The sequence below is a fragment of the Ailuropoda melanoleuca genome, chromosome 17 (genome assembly GCF_002007445.2).
Source record: "Ailuropoda melanoleuca isolate Jingjing chromosome 17, ASM200744v2, whole genome shotgun sequence".
NCBI classification, from domain to species: Eukaryota; Metazoa; Chordata; class Mammalia; order Carnivora; family Ursidae; genus Ailuropoda; species Ailuropoda melanoleuca.
Window position 1 is genome coordinate 2,258,231 of NC_048234.1, and position 6,287 is coordinate 2,264,517.

Below are 6,287 nucleotides of genomic sequence, written 5' to 3' on the forward strand. Positions count from 1 at the left end.
AATTATCTCTACACCCAACGTGGGGCTCGAACTCACAACCCTGGAGTCAAGAGTCACGTGCTCCATCATCTGAGCCGGCCGGGCGGCCCAGCTTCCCCATTTTAAACGGACAGCCTGGGTGGCTCAGTCGGCGAAGCGTCTGCCTTCGGCTCAGGTCATGATCCTGGGGTGCTGGGATGGGGGGCTGTCCAGCTCCCTGCTCAGCAGGGAGTCTGCTTCTCCCTCTCTCTCCTTCTGCTGCTCCCCCTGCTTGTGCTCTCTCTCTTGCACTCTAATAAATAAAATCTTAAAAAAAAAAAAATGGACTGAAGCTAGAAATGCCAGGCAGCTCGCCCAAGGATGTGTGACCAGCTGGTAGGAGCGCTGGGGTCTGATCCGGGGAAGTCTGGCTACAAAGCCTGTGTTCTTGACTGTAACTGTGGCACTCCGGAGGGAGGACAGGTTTCTAGCTGTGGTATTGTGGACACTGTAGGAAATACATATATTTGGTCTTCACCCCCATTCCTGACACAATGCTTCTAAAACTCTTATAATTGCCCAAGTGATGGGGGCCTAGGAGCACCTTTTGTGCTAATATTTGGTCTTTGACCCTGATCCCTGACACAGAACTCCTAAATCCTCTGGAATTTCCTGGGTGACGGGAGCATCTTTTGTTCTCACTGAGGTGACCTTGGTGGTCTCCTAGAGAGTTTCATATTGGGGGCTGTTCACCCCAAAGCCCAAGCCATGTTTAGAAGCTCGGGGCTGGGGCGCCTGGGTGGCACAGCGGTTAGGCGTCTGCCTTCGGCTCAGGGCGTGATCCCGGTATTATGGGATCGAGCCCCACATCAGGCTCTTCTGCTGTGAGCCTGCTTCTTCCTCTCCCACTCCCCTGCTTGTGTTCCCTCTCTCACTGGCTGTCTCTATCTCTGTCAAATAAATAAAATCTTAAAAAAAAAAAAATAGAAGCTCGGGGCTTTCAGCTCACCGCCATCCTCCATGGAGGGGAGAAGGGCTGGAGATTGAATTAATAATTGATCGTGCCTACGTCATGATGCTTCCATAAAAATCTCTACATTATGGGGTTCGGAGAGCTTCTGGTCGGTGAACGCATTCATGGGCCAGGAGGGCAGTGTATGTACCCCAGCTGACGGAGACAGGTCCTGCGCTCAGGACCTTTCTAGACTTCACCGTTTGTAGCTCTTCAATTGGCTATCCACCTGAATTCCATTATCGTGCAATAAACCAGTAAGCCTAAGTAAGCATCTCCCCCAGTTCTACGAGCCATTCTAGCAAATTCTCGAAGCTGGAAGAGGGGCTCATGGGAAACCCTGCAATGTATAGCTGGCCGGCCAGCAGTATGGGAGGCCCGGACTTACGACCAACATGTAAAGTGGGCAGTCTCATGGACTGAGCCCTTAATCTGCGGGATCGGACTGTATCTGCGGGGAGATAGTGTCGGGATCGAGTTGAATTGTAGGATCCCCAACCGGTGTCTGAGAATTCCTTGGTGTACAACCCCCCCGCCCCCCGCGTTTGCTCTCAGAAGTGCTGTAGAAAACCAGTGGGGTTTTTTTTCAACAGCACCCGCTAGGGGCCCACCAGCCCATCTAGTACCTTTTGTGAAAATCAGAAGAAGGGAAAAAAATTCGAGGAGGGGCCCCTTCCTCCGGAGGTAGCAGGCCTGCACTGGGGAGCACAGTGGAGGCTCAGCTCCAGCCCCCACTCCTCCCCTTGGCCAGGCCTGCCCACCTGCTCAGGCCTTGGTGCCTACTGCCCCGTGGCTGTGTGCTGACCGGCAAGGTATCTGCACAAGGCCTGTCAGGGCTCCGTAGAGCCACGGAGGTCCGAAGCTGGCGCAGCCCTTAGAGATCGCCCGGAAGCACCCTCATCGTGGTACCTGTAACTGCCATTTAGGAAATACTCGTGTCACGAGCACAGTCCTAAGCATTTTATCTGCATCAGTTCATGTCAACACTCAAAAGGACCCCAGCCAGCCACTGTAGGCGCTGTCATCAACCCCACTGTACAGATGAGTAAACTGAGGCTTTCAATGCGCTGAACTCCTCACCGCAAGTGGAGAGGATGCGGTGGTGGGGCAATCTGTGACCCCTTCTTGTTGCGAACCAAGCCGGGGTTTGGACCCAGCTCCCCGGAGTTCAACTGCCCATCACTGACGACTACCCCACTAGGTTTTACGGGAGGTGAAGACAGGACTTATGTGACCCTGGGCAAGTTCCTTAACCTGTCTGTATCTCAGTTTCTTTGTCTGTAACGTGGGGACAATGAGTCCTTCCCGCTTCGGAGGGTTGTCTGCAGAGATTAAATGAGCTCATGACTGGCAGTACCTAGTAGGGTACTTGGTACTTGGTAAGTACTCTATAAACTCGATAGCTCTTTTTATTATCTTGGAACTCAGTCCCGGAAAGTAGTGGGGGGAAGTGGTAGAGAAGAGGAGGCAGAAATCAGGCTTCATGGCAGGTTGGTGGCTCTGTGGTTTTTAGGTTGTTTTTTTTTTTTTTCATGGTTTCCCCACTCTTGACTGGCTACGTGCTCTGGTGGGGGGGCTCTGAGCACCTCCCGCCGTTCCCTCTGGCCAAAATGTTCTTCCTCAGCCCCACGCCTCGCTGACCCACCTCCTTGAAGCCTTGCCTCCAGTCCCTTTCTCCTGGAGGCCTTCCTGGCCGCCCCCACCTCCCTACACTTCCTAGCCCTCTCCGCTCCCTTGCCTCGTTGGCACCTAGCAAAACATACTGTTCATTTCCCTCCAGAACGTAAGCTCCGAGGGAGGGAGGGGTTCACTGCTTTGCTCACTGCTACCATCATCGCTTAGACTGGCGCCCGGTACATAACGGGAGAGTTCAAAAATATTTGGGGGAATGAATGGCTCTGCCTCCTTCAAAGTGCTCCTGGGGTCCGTCCACCCTCAGGAAGGAAGCCAGCCTCGGTGCCGGACTGAGCCGGTCAGCAGCTGGGGATGACAAGGATGACGTGACCATGTCTGGGGCACTCATGCTTTGCCTGATACACTCCCAGGGTTTTGCGTGGATTGTCTCGCCTCACGATTTCTCCCGAACGGCCACCCAAAGTTGGTATTTGTACCATCGCAATTTTACAGATGCGAAAATCGAGACTCACAGAGGTCTGTATCCTCCTCAAGGTCACGCAGCGTGAGGACTGGAGTGAAAATGCAGACCCGGGCTTGTGTGAACCCAGATGCGAAATCTCTTCCCTCTGCCAGACCACCGGATCCTGCCCTGAAGGGGCCTACCGGCGGCCAGTAGGTTACAGAAATCACCACATAAGGTCTCACGTGCTAAGCCCTAACTGTGTCACATCTGACTCCACCCTTTTCTTCGCTCCCCACGTCCAGCCCTCACCAGGCCGGGTCAGATCTGCGGCCCAGCTTGGGAATGGCTCTGGAAGCCGTCCCTTCAACCCGCCTCTGGCCCCCGAACGAGCTCAGGCCCTTGTTAACACTCGCCTGGCCCAAGGTTATTCCCCTGCCTCCAGGCCTACCTTCCCGCATCCAGCCCTCCACTCACTGAGGGTCCCTGACCCCAGCCGGCACGGGCCGGATGGGCCCTGGGCTCGGAAACCGTCACTGGCCCCCACTGAGTTGGGAATAAAATTCAAATTGCTCAGCCAGACATTCAAGGGTCCAGTTCCAATCTTTGTTTCCAATCATGCCTTGTGTTAGGCTCCCTTCAAGCACCCAGGGGGCTCTCCCACCTCAACGTGCCCCCAGCCCCCCGTCTTTGCCTGTGCCGCGTCTCCGGCCAGAGACCCAACCTCTCCCAACCTCTTCCCAGACCAAAGGCCTCCAAAATGTAACTCAAATGCCACCTTCCTCTTGGCCCTCCCTGACCCACAGGACAAGGACAATCTCTCCTGTGCCTGGCTCGTCAACACTGGGCGCCCCCACAGCCAGCACCCAGCACCCGACTGTGGGTCCTCACTGCCGAGGCTGGGACTCCCCACGTCATTGTCGAAGCACACTGGTCTTCTGAGATGGACTGTACAGGTGCTAGGTTCTGCAGAAACAGGGGAGAAGCGTGTGTGTGGGTGGGTGGGTGGTTGCGGGAGCACAGAGAGGCCCGAGGAGAGCTTCACTCAAAAAGGGAGCAGAGAACGGCCTGGAAGAGCACGGGAACCTGAGCCTGACTGCCAGGGTTCGAATCCCGCTTTCCCTCTTACCAGCAAAGCGGCTTAACTTCTCTGGGCCTCAGCTGTCTCATCGGAAAAAAGGAGATCATTCGAACACCTCCTTCCCCGGGGTGTTACAGAGAGTACGTGAACGATCACACATAAAAGCACTGAGAACAGTGCCTGGTACCCTGTACGTGCTTGGTAAGAGTTCGCTGCTGTTGTTATTAGCCAGGCCCGGAGAAGGGGCTCCACGGGGGCTGCCATAGGCGCCCCCCCCCGCCCGCCGCCGCACTGGAGCTACCTTTCAGGTACATTTTCCATGTGCCACAGCCCTGCTGGAAGACAGGCAGGGCAAGGATTTAGCCCCATTTTACAGATGAGGAACCGAGGCTCCCTCATGGCCAGAACTCCTCAGTTCTAGTCCAGGCCTCCCTCCCCTCCGGCAGCCACGATGCACCTGTTGTGTGGGCCTCACACAGAGGCCAGCAGCCCCCACTCCATCACATCAGAGGGCCGGGCCACAGTGCCCTTCTCACCCCTCCATGCAGCCACCCCCCCCAGCCAGGCGAGGCGCAGCACACACACCACTCACCTCTACACACACACACACACACACACACACACACAAGCGCGTGCGCACACGCGCGCACGCGCGCAGACACAAAGGTGAGGAAAACCTGTTCTGAGCAATCTGCCTAGCGAGCAAATTCCATTCCCAGACCCTTCCACAGTGGCAGGAGCGGCCCAGTGTGCGTCACAGAAGAGCAGGAAAAGCAGAGGTATCGGGAGGGGGGCAGAGAAGAGGGGGAAGCCGGAGGAGGGGACTGAAAACTTCATGTTTCTTTTTTCCATGTCAGTGACAAGAGTCACACCCGGCCTCTACATAAACATGGCCAAGAAGCCACCCTGTCCAAGCTTAGCTTCCTCGCCGCCGCCAAGCTTCTCCTCTCGGTGACCCTGACACGCTGGGCAGGCCGTGAGGGGCAAGCACTCAGACCCCGCACGAAGACTTGCTGAGCCACCCCGACGACACCCAGGCCTCCCGCCTGCTGCCCTGCTCTGCCCCATATTTATCTCCCTGCCTTCTTCCTCACATATCCCCACAGCCGCCCCACACGGCCACTCAAACGCGCAGAAGGCAGGCACGCACACACGGCTAGCGGCTGATCTCTCGACGCTGAGGCCCACATTGCCCTTGTCACGCCACCTCCCTCCCCACAAGTGTTTTCTGACCAGCTCGCCTCCCAGCCCCATAGCACAGACAGGCTCCCACAAACAACGTCACAAAAGAATCCCACAGAGAATGTTACAGACACACAACCTTGTCCTGGCCCGGCTGCCCACGATCCCATAAACACAACCTGCACATTCCCCCCCGGGAGCCCCTCACACAGCAGTGCCCACGGCCCCACAATTACCTGGGACACACCCTGGGGGTTTCTCACTTGCCACAGATCCTCCGGACCTGAGTTCTAGACCTGCTCCCCCTGTGCAATTCACCCAACACGCAGACCCACAAACGCAGCCAGCGGGCCATCCTCGCCAACACTGGGCCACACCTCGGCAGGGCCACAGAAAGGGGACCCGGACGTGACACCTTCCGACCCAAAGGTACACAACAGCCCCCTCCAGACGGGCACATACCCGCCGTACGCCGGTGCCCTCCCTGGCACATACACTGACCATGCCAGCTATGCAGAAATGACCGTTCATAAACAGTTCATATGTGTAAGAGAGCACATGCCTGCGTAAAACATACATAAAACCACGCATCGGACAAACTCCGCATGGATGGTGCCCTGCTTTCCAGTGAGGACCTGTCACCCAAAGCCACAGGGCCACCTCTTGTAATTCTGCCCCACACAACTGGACACCCCTCCATCAGGCTGTCTGTCCCCGTGGCTCAGGGAGGGCCCTACCCGAACCCCTAGCTGCCAGACCAGCAAACGGTGGTGCCCGGGAGAGGTTTACCTTGCCCCACAACACAGCAGGACACCCACAATCTCCGGGACTCACAGCCACAACCCTGCCCCGACGGCACGGCGGCTCCGGGGCCCCTGCTCGCCCTGCGCACCCCGCACACCCCAACTCCGGGACGCTGGGCGGCCCACCCCTCCCCCTCTCTGCCTGGCTCCTACGCCATCGCCCTCCTAGCAGCT